The 14,673-nt window shown below is 39.3% G+C and overlaps 1 protein-coding gene across 1 annotated transcript in view; it reads left to right on the forward strand.

Moving 5' to 3' along the window:
• The window catches only part of MEIS1 (Meis homeobox 1), a 121,704-nt gene that overhangs the window by 29,590 nt on the left and 77,441 nt on the right, over positions 1 to 14,673 (forward strand). The gene's annotated exons all lie outside the window — the stretch shown is intronic.

The raw sequence follows: 14,673 nt of genomic DNA on the forward strand, positions 1-14,673 counted from the left end.
CGGCTTTAACCAGTCAAAGGAATTTGCACATTTATTTCTTAAACCCTGCCAACAGGCACACGTTAGAACAACATATGTACCAAATTTGCAGTATGTTTTATAAAAATAAGCAACTAGAACCTTTTGACATCAGAATGGTTAAAAGAAATCTTCAAAAGCAAACGTAATTAAGATTGCAGAATTGAATGTTAATATTTTAAAGATGCTATTGAAACTTTTGTGCATATAAAAATAAGTTTGCCTGCACATTGCACTAAATCTTATAATCAGTACTATTTCCTCCCTCTGTGCCAATTTATTTGAATGCAGAAATGTTTTGTTGGAGAGCCAAACCAACTGGAGTAATTGACTTAACAGAAATAATATGAACCTAGTTCGTGTTACATACATTAGAAGTAATACATCCTACAAATAATTAACACTGTCTTCTAAATTCAACGTTTTAAAAACAGAAGACTTTTAAAAAAAAGCGGTGTGTGGAAATGCTTCACATTTCTTTCTGAAGAGACCAACTGCAGTGGATTTTGTGTTAATTTAATGCAATTAAAATTTAAAAAGTATCCTTAATCTGAATATAAAAGAGAGTGTTTTATTGAAGTTGACTCTGAATCCACAATAGGTATATACTTTTAAATCTGGTTTTATGATCATGTTTCATTCAAGTGCTGTTAGACAACAAAGGAATTATATTTCCAAAAAAAGGTTTGAACAATACTGATTAGACTTGCAAAGTGTACATTTAGCAAAATTAGTTTTTAAACTAAAACAGTATATTTTAATTTTTTTTTATATACATGGACGTATCTTACATTGTGAATAACATCTCTGTATAGAATTTTAAGTATTTGAGACACTTTATTGTTTAAAGAAAAGTTGCTGACTTCATCACAAGTATAACCTAGTAAAAATGGGGCCTGGAATAGTAAACTGTTGCAGAGCTGAGGCAGAAACTGGTAACCTTCTGACCTCTGACTTTTACTGGAAAATGATATGCAACATAAATTCAAGGGGCCTTTTTTCTTTCAAGTATGTTTACATATATATATGTATATTATAGTGTCACCGTTCACAATGCTATGATTAAGATGGTGGCAGCGCGTTCATTAGACCCGCCTGTTAATTTCAAATCCCTGTTTTTTAAGGGCATATAAGATGCTGGAGGTCGGGGGGCGGGGAGGGGGAAGGAAAGGGGGGAGATGCTTTGAACTGAAACTTAGAATTTAAGGTTTCTTAGCTAAGAATGAGAAGTTCTTATATTGGGGTGGGGGAAGAGAGTGTGTGTGTGGTGGGGTGTTTGGAGAACTGTCATGGGGAGAGTTTTCAGAAGTGACTAGGCAATTTAGGAGCTCAAGTCCCATCAACTTTCAGTGGGACTCGAGCGTCTAAATCCACTAGATGCTTTTTGAAAATCTCTACTTAAAATGGGTTTGATTTTTTTTTTTCTAAAATGTGGCATGTTGTTAGTCTGTAATATGTGCCAGTCATTTCAGATATCTTGTAAAGTAAACTGACTAAGACACACATTCCTCCCTTGCTGGGCTATTCTACTAGCCCCGTGATTTGCATGTCATTCATAGCAAGGTGCACGCTATGAAAAGAGGGTGCAACTTTTCAAAAGTGCCTAAGTCCTATTGACATTCAATAGAAAGACTTTCAATGGAACTTGGACTCCTAAGTCACTTAGGCACTTTTGAAAATTTTACCCAGAGTTTATAATGAACTCTAATGAAGTTGGAACTCAAAGTGCAATAGATCTTTGTAGAAGGGATGCATTTTGTAAAGAGGGATCATTGTGTTAAACTTCTTGAACGAGGAAACTAGGCATTCATAATAACTGCTTATGATGAGCAACTCTCAGGGCTTGTCTACACAAACATTTACTTTGCCGGAAGCTAGGGTGTGAATCTACCCAGCATTAGCCTTGCTGCGCGGTAACTGTGTGGACCCTGCAGACACACATTAGCAGTTCCTCAGTGTGTTTTGATCCACCCTGCTTTGAAATACGAGTAGGTCAAATCACACTAAGAAGCTGTTAGTGCGCATTAGTAGGATCACACAGACAATTAGTGCACAGCAGGCTAGAGCGGGATACATTCACACCCCAGCTTGCCGTGATCTACATGTTGGTGTAGACAAACCCTCAGAGTGTTGGTGTGTAGTAAACACAAATGGGCTCTCCACCCTTCAGACACGGCTTGCTCCTGTGTTTTTTGGAGTGAATGGCAAAACTCCCATTTAATTCAAAGGTGCATGATCAGGCCTACAAGCCCCCAAGTGCAGTGAAACTAGTCCAGTGCAGTTGTGTGAACAGATACAGTAAGTCTGGACGTCTTGCGCTTGCATCCTATGATGGCTCCTTCTGCACCATCATAAGGTGTTTAGTGAGGAAAGTTTGAAAGTCAGTGGAAGGCCAAGGAAAAGCTGATGACAGTTTTGTCAACTCTTCCACTATATGGTGTTTTTCTTAAAGCCCCAGCTCCTGGAGTCATGTGACTGTGAGAATTTCAGCTATAATTTAAAAGAAACTCAAAAAGTAAGTTTCTTGCCCCCCTGTTTGCAGAGAAAAAAGATGGATTAACCAGAAGGCAAATAACCCTCTTCCCCCTTCTCCCCCTCAAAAAAATTATTTTAAAGCTCTTATGGATTTTAATTAAATCTCGGTATTCTGCGGGGCCTTATTTCTGATTATTGAACCTTTGGGATTGGGCAATACTGTGCTGAATATGCAGCTAAGCAGCTTTATTGGCTGTTCTCCTCTTGGAGATAGGAAGGCTCAGTAGTCATAGGGGCTACTGCAACAATGAAGGAGGACTGCCAACCATGCAATGGTTCAGGTGCCACTGCACCTGTAGGGTAGAGAGGGGAAGATTCGGTCCTCATCACAAACTTTGTGAAACAGAGAATATGCCCCATAGTACATGTATTATATGCTTTGGGTATAATATATGCTTTTATATATTTATAATTTCTTCACTTTAGGCCAGAATTATTCTATATGTCATAATATAAAATGCAATTAAAATATCCATAAAGGTGTTTACCCTGAAGATCAAAATAGTAAAGATAAATAAATAAAACTACACTTCCTCTGTTCAATTGTTTCCTCAACCTATTTCCCTCTTAATAGTGTAGTATGTATAGTACAAAACATCACCTGTGTTCACCCCCACCCCCAACAGAGTTCAATATCAGCCACAATGGCTTGATACCACAGGTTGAATTGAGAGCAACGTCAAAGTTCTGAATTTCCTGGTTTTGTCAACTTAAGTCAGGCCTCTAACAGTATGCGCAGGGTGTTTGGAGTGGTGGTGTTGGGGTTGTAGCCAAAAATTGTCCATGAAGTCTGAACTTTTTACAATGCCAGAAATGGTAACATTACATATAACGGGCCAAATATTTAAGGCAGAAAGGTTGCTATGGGTAAGAAAATAAGAATGACAATACTGGGTCAAACCAAAAGTCCATCTAGCCCAGTGTCCTGCCTTCTGACAGTGGCCAATGCCAGGTGCTTCAGAGGGAATGAAAAGAACAGGCGGTCATCGAGTGATCCATCCCCTGTTGTCCACTCCTAGCTTCTGGCAAACAGAGGCTAGGGATACTCAGAGCATGGTGTTGCATCTCTGCCCTTCATGGCTAGTAGCCATTTATGAACCTATCCTCCACGAACTTATCTAGTTCTTTTTTTAACCCTGTTATCGTTTTGGCCTTCACAACTTCCTTTGGCAAAGATCTCCACAGGTTGACTGTGCGTTGTGTGAAGAACTACTTCCTTTTGTTTGTTTTAAATCTGCTGCCTATTCATTTCGTTGGGTGATCCCTGGTTCTTGTGTTATATGTAGGAGTAAATAACACTTCCTTATACACTTTCTCCACACTAGTTAAGATTTTATAGACCTCTATCATATCCCCCTAGTTGTCTCTTTTCCAAGCTGAAAAGTCTCTCCTGATACAGATGCTGCTCCATACCCCTAATAGTTTTTGTTGCCCTTCTCCGTACCTTTTCCAATTCCAATATATCTTTTTTGAGATGGGGCAACCAGATCTGCATGCAGTATTCAAGATGTGGGCATACCATGGATTTATATAGAGGCATTATGATATTTTCTATCTTATTATCTATCCCTTTCTTAATGGTACATTTGCAGAAACCCACTTTTGTGTGTGTGTAGATGGGTTGTTTGACAACTGTATACAAAGGTGTATGTGTGGTGCAGGTGTAATAGATTATTTGTGTGTGTGATTTTTGTGGGTCACTCAAACTTTTAAGCCATGGCCTGATAAGTTTTAAAAGAAAAGTGTCCATTTACATATGTACATGTTTATTTGGCCTGGAGTCATAATGATCTATTACACATTTTTGGACTTTTTTTTAAAAGTGTCTCTTATTTACCTGATGCATAATTGCTTTTAAAATCCCTTTTACAAGTTCTCTGAGTACTTTACAAAATCAACCAGTGTCTCCTTCGAAACAGCCCTGTGCTCTATCATGTAAACATTTTAAAGTGTTTTTGGTAAAGTGTAAATTTGTTTACCTAGTGGACAGTAACGATTCCTTAAAGCTGTTACAATCTATTACGTAAATCCATATATTACAGCTAGCGTGATATTAGGAGGTCTCGTGCCACTGAACAGCAGGATATGTTATTACATAGTTCTTTTGACACAGTCTCTTAGAATGGCTTGATATTGTGTCAGTCATAGTATGGAATAGTTATAATATGGGTATGCATAATAATGTTTTGAAAAAGATTTAAGGATCTACTCTCTCATCGCTACCTACTTACTGTGTACGACCTTTAGCAGCTTATTTTCAAATGCTAATTGCGTTCTGAATTTTGGTTGACATGATACTGGTGCAAAGAAAGCTCACTCTTCCTTGTGGAGAAATGCTTGCAAATTTTTATTTAAAAAAATGAAACCGGTTTTTAGGTAGGTTTATGCAAAAAAGGATCCCACAGTGGTATAAGAACATAAGAATGGCCATACAGGGTCCGATTAATGGTCCATCTAGCCCAGTACCCTGTCTTATGACATTGGCCAGTCCTTTATTTTCTTTTGTTTCATGCTCTAATTTAAAAAGGATCTTATATATGGGTTTTGCTTGTTTTATGTTTTTGCTATTGTTTTAAAGAAGGCTCCTGAACATATACGTTGTATAGCCAATTTCAATCAAGAATGAAGTGTTTGTTTTTTTTAGCTCATATTTAGCTATAATACGCTGTTAAAAATCTGTCAGTGTCTTCTTTCTTGTTCAAGCCTCAGCCCAGATTCAAAATGTTTCTATTATTGTTGCTTTTTAAAGTATTGACTAAAAAGCCATGATATTTCTTTATAAAAATGTATCAATGGTTGCAATGTTTTTCTGGCTTTTGTCTGAGTTCAGGCAAACTATAGGCAAAAGGCAATTCCATTTATTATTGAAGGGAATCTCAAGGCAGTTGTTTCAAGCCTGTGAAGCCAGCAGGCAGAGCTGGATGAAGGGGGGAAAAAAGGGCCACATTATGTTCCAGATGACTGAGCAACGATTTATATACCAGCTCTCCTTTTTACATGAAGAAGAAAAGTAATAACAGCACAGACCAAGGCATTTGAAAGTCAGATGTCTGATGACTAATGGGATAGGTGGGAAGGCGCTCTCTGATTGGATGTCTTAATGAGCACATTTCGCACAGAGTTTGGGCTGCAGTTCCCCTTGACCTTTGCCCTTTATTGACCGAACTGACACTTCATTTTTCACATACTTCCAATTATGGCTCAGCTTAAGTGTTGCCCTGCCTCCTTTATTTCTTTCCTATGGACAACTTGAGAGTGGTTGAGGCCACAGAAGATATTTTAATTTGAAAAACTACCATAGCAATTCAGATTTAGGATGTAATCTGAAACTGCTGTCAGTCTGCAGTTTCCCTGATGAAAACAAAAGTTTTAATGTTTCCTGTTTAGCAATTTCTAAAATCAGGATTTTAAATAATACAAATGTTTTGTTAGGAACCCAGGAAGATTATAAACTTAAATATAAAACAAAAACTCCTTCTTTTGATTCTGGTGTTCTATTGGTCCAAGTGGTTTGAATGATATGTATGTGTTCACACTCATTCGGCTTTTTCTCAAGAGACTTCTTGTAGTGTGATGCCCTGAAATGAAATTTGACTAACAATCTCTTCATAGACCAGAAAAAAACCAAAACATAATTGTACTACAGTTCTTAAGCCTTTGATCATTGTGTAACATTATTTGTTGTTTTGGTAACATGTAATGTGTGAAGGCAAATTCAAGTGTGCCAAGCTTGGTGTGTTGCTTTGAGAGATATAGAAAATTATGCACTGAAAGTGAGAGGCAGGTATAATGAAGGTGCAGAAGGCTCCTGAATCTGTGATTGACTTTGTTATCGAGCTATCCATTTTACAGTGTTCCATAACACAAATGTGTATGTATTCCAGATTGGATTACATTCAGAGGATTGTTTCAAAGCCGAAATTTGTACAAATTTATTTTTTTTGGGTGACCTATCAAATTTGAGTTACATTAGTAAACATCCAGAACAGCATCAATTCTCAAACTGTGAAGGTGGGTGGATTGAAAAAACAAACAAACAAAGGCTATTAAGACCTAACCCACCCGAATGGTATCATTGAATTTCATGACGTGTATTTTTTTACAGACTTTGTCATGTGATGTTCACCCAAATAATAAGCAGGCATATTACCTGTGTACTAGCAGTGATTGCTTTGCATTTAAACACATGGAAAGTATCTGTACAATTATTTACATCTAAACAAAGGCCCCTAAAACACAGAAGTATTTATTTTAAAAATGTCTGAAGTGTTACCTACTTTATTATGTAGCCCTCTGGCATAGTAATAGCATGGCATATTTTTACTATAATATGGTAATAAAAGAATATGTAAAAGGCAGACAAAGGTTCTGTCTTTTCAGTAAGGTGACCCCTGTTACCAAGTAACTGCTTTACTTATGAGCTTATTAAAAACTCAAAAAATGAGCTTTTCATACTTCACAGGCATTGATGTGAAAATGAGCTGTCCTGTGAGTAGTTTTCTTGATCATTTTTAGAACAATTGATTAGCCAAAGAGCTGCTGTCATTAGTTGACATTGACTGATAGCAATTTGTCACAAGCTCCGAAGGTCAGCCAGAGAGTGGAAGCTTCGGTTTGTCTTTGATTGACCTTTACTGATGCCATTATCATGCGATTGGTTAGACAAGATGTGACCCTCAATTGAAAAAGACATGGCATTAGTCAACAGGGGCTGTTCCCAGTATTTTCTAGTTATTTGTATATTGTGAGTCTTGAATTAGGTCTAATAGCCTTGTTTCTAAAATAAGGAGTATCAGTGTTGTCTCAAAGGTGGTGCTTTCTCTCCTCCTTCATCCCCCTGAAATTGTCCAGCAGGTGCTTTGCTTTAATTCAGCATCTACACCTGGATGTCTCTCTTGGCACAGGATAGTTTTGTTCTCTCTTTTTTTTTTTTTTTAAAGAGAAATTTGAACTGTTGGTGTGAGTTTATAAAATTTTAACCTATGTATGCATTCTTCATCTGCACCAGAATTAATTAGTTTTCTCTCTCCAAAATCACGTTTTATATTTTAACATTGATTGAGTGGTTGAGAATTATGCTGATAATGACATGATGTAAATTCATCATTCGGCTGTAAAGCCAGAGGGTGTGAAACTATTCTCTTTCTTTCTTTCTTTCTTTCTTTCTGTGGTCTTGTCAGTCTTGCTCAGCTGTTGGAGTTAGACTTCAACAGTATTAAAAATCTCAGTGGTTCAGCTATATAGGGATACATTTTCAGAATGGTGCATAGCTTCATGCACTGTGGTGAACATTTATCCTGTTCTATGCTAAGGATCTTTTCTGATTTAAAAATAAGAGTTTTTTTATGTTATTAATAGCCTCTTTCATTTTTTTTTTTTTGAACAACATTAGCTTTAACCTCTCATTCATTTTATTTGTTTTGTTTAATTTGTGGGTAGCATGATCTTAGGGCTTATCTTCATGGGAAAGTTAGTATAGAGTTATCTAGGATGTGAATTTAAAGCATACTAGCTATTCTGCACTAACTGCTGGTGTGGATGCTCTTACTTTGCACTGAGTGTCTTTGTGCTGTTTTGCTTAATACACTTTCAAAGTGTAGTAAGCTAAACAGCACAAAGGCACTCTTAGTGCAGAGTAAGAGTGCTCACACGAGGCGCTAGTGAAGAGTAGCTAATGCACACTACCTATTTCTAGCTTTTTCCCCTTGTAGAAAAGACCATAAACTAATTATTCTCCCAATAAAACCTTCATAGAATCATAGAAGGTTAGGGTTGGAAGGGACCTCAGGAGGTCATCTAGTCTAACCCCCTGCTCAAAGCAGGACCAACCCCAATTAAATCATCCCAGCCAGGTCTTTGTCAAGCCAGGCTTTAAAAACCGATGGAGTTTCTACCACCTTCCTAGGTAACCCATTTCAATGCTTCACAACCCTTCTAGTGAAAAAGTTCTTCCTAATATCCAACTTAGACTTCCTCACTGCAACTTGAGACCATTGCTCCTTGTTCTCTCACCTGCCACCACTGAGAACAGCCTACCTCCATCCCCCTTAAGGTAACTGAAGGCTGCTATCAAATCCCCCCTCACTCTTCTGTTCTGCAAACTAAATAAGCCCAGTTCCCTCAGCATCTCCTCATAAGTCATATGTCCTAGCCCCCTAATCATTTTTGTTGCCCTCCAGTGTACACTCTCCAATTTGTCCACATTCTCTCTGTAACTGGGGGCCCAAAACTGGACACAATACTCCAGATGTGTTCTCACCAGTGCCAAATAGAGGGGAATAATCACTTCCCTCGATCTGCTGGCAATGCTTCTACTAATTCAGCCCAATATGCTGTTAGCCTTCTTGGCAACAAGGGCACACTGTTGGCTCATATTCAGTTTCTTGTCCACTGTAACCCCCAGGTCCTTTTCTGTATAACTGCTGCCTAGCCAGTTGGTCCCCAGTCTGTAGCAGTGCCTGGGATTCTTCCATCCTAAGTGCAGGACTCTGCACTTGTCCTTGTTAAGCCTCATCAGATTTCTTTTGGTCCAATCCTCCAATTTATCTAGGTCATTCTGTATCCTATCCCTACCTTCCAGCATATCTACCTCTCCCCCCAGCTTAGTGTCATCTGCGAACTTGCTGAGGGTGCAATCCATCCCATCATCCAGATCATTAATGAAGATGTTAAACAAAACCAGCTCCAGGACCGACTCCTGGGGCACTCCACTTGTTACCGGCTGCCAACTAGATATCGAGCCGTTGATCACTACCCATTGAGCCTGATGATCTAGCCAGCTTTCTATCCACCTTATAGTCCATTCATCCAACCCATACTTCTTTAACTTGCTGGCAAGAATACGGTGGGAGACCATATCAAAAGCTTTTCTGAAGTCAAGGTATATCACAATTAGGATGGTCAGGCATGACTTGCCCTTGGTGAATCCATGCTGACTGTTCCTGATCACCTTCCTCTTCTCCAAGTGCTTCAGAATGGATTCCTTGAAGACCTGCTCCGAGGTTTTTTTGGGGACTGAGGTGAGGCTGACTGGTCCGTAGTTCCCTGAATCCTTCTCCTTCCCTTTTTGAAAGATGGTCACTATGTTTGCTTTTTTCCAATCATCCGGGACCTCCCCCTGATTTCCATGAGTTTTCAAAGATAATGGCTAATGGCTCAGCAGTCACATCATCTGACTCCCTCAGCACCCTCAGATGCATTGCATCTGACTCTATGGACACGTGCTTGTGCAGCTTTTCTAAATAGTCCTGAACCTGTTCTTTCACCACTGAGGACTGCTCACCTCCTCTCCATACTGTGCCGCCCAGTGCAGTAGTCTGGGGGCTGACCTTGTCTGTGAAGACAGAGGCAAAAAAAGCATTGAGTACTTCAGCTTTTCCCACATCATCTGTCACTAGGTTGCCTCCCCCATTCAGTAAGGGATCCACACTTTCCCTGACCACCTTCTTGTTGCTAACATACATGTAGATACCCTTCTCGTTACCCTTCATATCCCTTGCTAGCTGCAACTCCAGTTGTGCTTTGGCCATCCTGATTTTACTCCTGCATGCTCAAGCAATATTTTCATACTCCTCCTTAGTCATCTGTCCAAGCTTCCACTTCTTGTAAGCTTTCTTTTTGTGTTTAGGCTCACCGAAGATTTCTCTGTTAATCCAAGCAGGTCTCCTGCCATATTTGCTATTCTTTCTGCACATCAGTATGGTTTGTTCCTGCGCCCTCCATAAGATTTCTTTAAAATACAGCCAGCTCTCCTGGACTCCCTTCCCCCTTCAGATTAGCTTCCCAGAGGATCCTACCCATCGGTTCCCCGACAGAGTAAAAGTCTGCTTTTCTGAAGTCCAGGGTCAGAATTCTGCTGTTCTCCTTTCTTCCTTTTGTCAGGATCCTGAACTCAACCATCTCATGGTCACTGCTGCCCAGGATGCCATCCAATTCTACCTCCCCTACCAATTCTTCCCTGTTTGTGAGCAGCAGGTGAAGAGGAGCACGGCCCATAGTTGATTCTTCCCACACTTGCACCAGGAAGTTGTCCCCAACTCTCTCCAAAAACTTCCTGGTTTGTCTGTGAACTGCTTTATTGCTCTCCCAGCAGATGCCAGGGTGATTGAAGTCCCCCATGAGAACCAGGGCCTGTGATCTGGAAACTTGTCTGAAGAAAGCCTCATCTATCTCATCCTTCTGTTCTGGTGGTCTATAGCAGACACCCCCTGTGACATCACCCTTGTTGCTCTCGCCTCTAAACTTAACCCACAGACGCTCAACAGGCTTTTCTCCAGTTTCATACTGGAGCTCTGAGCAATCATACTGCTCTCTTACATACAGTGTAACTCCTCCACCTTTTCTCCCCTGCCTGTCCTTCCTGAACAGTTTATACCCATCCATGACAGTGCTCCAGTCATGAGAGTTATCCCATCAAGTCTCTGTTATTCCAATCACATCATAGTTCCTTTACTGTGCCAGGACTTCCCTTTCTCCCGCTACCCTTTTATGACAAACATTAGTTACACTGAAAAACTTAGAACTTCTTTTTTTGGGTCAGTGCTCAAATATAATAAACATTCCAAAAAACCCACACAATTCAGCACAGTTTAAATTGAATTTCAATCTCTGCTCAGGAAAAGTCTCAAACTGAGTCGAGTGTTACTTACTTAAGATGGCAGATTCTTCAAGTTGAAGCTGTAGTCATCATGGGCAGGGTGAAAGTCGGAAAACTTACTTTTGGGGCTGTCCACAGTTAACATGGCTATAGAAACAAAATTTTTTTAATTCCTAGTCCTTATATAATCAAGCACACAATTCATGTTAGAAGTTTTATTTTAAGAAGGCCTTTTTTTGGCATGTGACCTAAAATAATACATGACTGTTGTATTAAACATGTGTCACAATGCACAGATGTGTACATGTGTGGATTTTTACATATAAAATATGGCTCTGATCCTGCAATCAGATCTACACCAGGGAGTCCCTGTGTCTGTGCACAGTCTTATGTGGGCACCTGGGTCTGCCCACACAGATCTCATTGCATAAGTGGTGCCTAAGTCTTTCATAGGTTGAATTTCCTTAGCAAAAGAGTGAACACTGGGGGAAATAATATCACGTACAAAATCACATTTTAAGGTCTGATTCATCAAACGCACATCGGTACATGGATAAGTGGAGTTAATCTCCTACTTGAATTAAACAGAGGAATGAATTTGAGTCACAGGCAATTACATAAGTAGATATTCCCTATTAACAACAGTAGGAGTCATGACTTCTGGGAGATCAGTTTAGTATGATTTTTAAAGATCATATTTTTTTCTTTCTGTAAATTTAGGTCCTGTTTCTTTGAGTTTCTGAGCCTTTTATGAGCTCAGCACCTCATAGCAGTCACTCCAGTTCTCAATGTTTAGGGCCATGTACTGTTCTCAGACTTCAGAAGCAACTCCTGTTGGCATCAATGAGTATGTGGTTTTCAGTTTTAAAGTTCTCTAGGATCCTTTCCATCAGGTAAGTTTAAAAAAGAAGCTAGTGTTTTTGAAATTGCGGTAAAGTATTTTCAAAACCAGTGACAATAATTTTTAAAAGAATGAGTATGGATGTAAACCCACAAATGGCTGTTGATGAATGTGGTGCAAGAGGGCAGTAGCGTTTGGCTGCTCTGTGTAACACACTTTAATATTTAAATAAAAATTATAGAAATTGTCAAAAACTATAAATTGCCATTAAATGTAGAAGATAAGATATTTAGCAAGCTTTTAATTTTTTTATTCTGATAGGTCATTGTTAATGCTGGGATGTATTTGTTGGTAAAAACCTGAGAGCAGACATAGTTAGTATTTTCTCACCATTACTACCCCAGTGGTGGGAATGGTTTGACAATATTCATTCAAATTTGACAGGTGATTGCTTCTATAAATGAATGCACTCAAATCATAATTGTTGCAACAGAATTGTTTGATTACCTGGCAGTAGCCTCTTTCTCTGTGATAGCTTTTGGATCACCTGTTTGTTGAGAGCATTTGACAGTCCTCATGTTTATTACCCAATTGAATGTCAGTAGCAATTGCAGCTAAAGATAAACGAAAATGCAAGTACTTGTTGACCTTGAATTTTTTCCACAAGATATTGGACTTGATAGCTCTATTGCTGTTGAGCTGATAAGAGTTATAAACAGTAGTTTAAGGGAAATGTTTTATTCCCAGAGGAAAATACCATGTTGCTGTGGGAAATGGCATCTAACTAGTGCCCTTTGCCAAATGTACTTGGTTCACCTTCACTTAGGCTGTGGGAAAATAAAAGAAGAAGTTCCCTTTTTATGACTTTAATATCTCTACACACATGAATTCCTACACTCTTTGTAAAGTTTTGCTGGCAGACTACATGAACTATAAACTAAGCAAAAGACCTCTCTGTATTTTATAATATGCTGTGATGAGGATTTTTTTATTCTTCCCCACTTCACATCTAATTTGATGTTACAGAGATGGAGAAAGGTTTCCTCCATATAGTCTATTAATACATTTCTCACCAAGTGTATTCTTTGAGCTGTTGGTAAAGAAGACTGCAGCTGTCTTTCCTCAGGTTGTGGTTTGGTGTTAGATCTTACAAGCCGGAAAGGGTTTGCTCTACTAGTTCTAGGGAAACCAGGATGCTTCAGGGTAGGGTGATGAGGGTGATTTTGTAGGGGTCACTCTTCCCTGTGAGTCAGCACTGAACATTTTCCACCGCTTAGTATTGTTTGGCACTGATGCTGTGAGATATGCTATCTTTTGGATGGCATGTTTCAGCTCTCCTGGTAATTAAAGGTACCACACAACTTTCTGTAAGAGGAGGGGCATTCTCCATGGTGTCCTGGCCAAATTGCCCCTGCAGTTTCAGGTACCTATGCCATTTCATTTGGTGTTTTATACGTAATTGTTGTGTAATGTTGTTATGCAGTGTCAGGTGAATGCTATGCTCCAGCAGGCATAGGCAGGGTGATTTGTATTGGTATATAAGGCCTGATCCTGCTCCCCCCGGAGTCAATGGAAAAACTCTCATTGACTTCAGCAGAAGTAGGCTTGGGTCAAAAGTTCACAATAGGCTTTGGGATGCTTCAGGATGAAAGGCGCTATATAAACATAAGATATGATTATTACAACAGTCTATAGAATAAGAAAAACTAGTCCTTCCAGAATCAACAGCTGTTCTGATTAACAATATCCAGTGTTGAAGAAGCTTATTAAGGCCCAATGGCACTAGGTTAATCATTCCCATTGCTAGTGTGTCCCTTCCAACCAGGATCTTATTGTATTGTTTTCAATGGGTAAGATTAAATTTTCTGTGAGAAAATGCCTCTCTTAATCCCTACCATAATGCCTGTTAACAGGGATAATGTAACACGTGTTTCTTCAGTGTCATCTTTTTTGGAAGAATTAAAATGAGGAAATACATAGGCGTGACTTTATTTATGAACAGAATTGGGAACTTCTCTTCTGACACAGTGTAACTTTTTTTTTAGATAAGGCAGCCCCTGTTACTTTTGCTTGGAGAAGAATGTATTTGCAATGTCGCACTTGTGTTTCATTAGAGACCATTTATTGCTGTCCTGAGGGCCCAGTAGTTAGTGTCATGAAGAATACGAGGGTTGGAGTCCTGATTTCTCTTTCCTCATCTCACAGTAACAAGAGAGTGAGGACTTCAGAGATCAGGAATTAGTCACCTTTACTTTGCTGCAGCTCTTGTGAACTGAGTGGTTGTGAAAGAAGCCTTAGGAGAGGGAAGAGTTTGGAGGTAAAAAATTGGTATAGAAGCACAATGAGGAAGTGTAGAGGAGGTGAAGAGACAGTATAGTAGGGTGGCATTTCCTGCCTGGACCAAGAAAGAATCTCTTTCACACCAATAGTCTTCCCTTCCATGACTCTGCTTGTGTATGGTAGAATAATGGCCCTTTGTGTCCTGAAGTTATATATTCTTTGGGGGTGTAATTCACCCCTGTGTAAAGAGCCAGCACAAGACCTATTAGTATGGACCACTTATGAACTCAAAATAAGACTCAAGTGGGACTTTAACTGGTGCATTGACCATATTCTCACCCCCGGAATAGGGGCTAGTGTTATCCTGCATATGTAGTGTTAGATAAAAATAGTCCAGGACCTA

Source organism: Emydura macquarii, unplaced genomic scaffold, assembly GCF_026122565.2.
Source record: "Emydura macquarii macquarii isolate MOO-44397 ecotype Brisbane River unplaced genomic scaffold, CSIRO-AGI_Emac_v2 contig_2676, whole genome shotgun sequence".
Classification (NCBI taxonomy): Eukaryota; Metazoa; Chordata; order Testudines; family Chelidae; genus Emydura; species Emydura macquarii.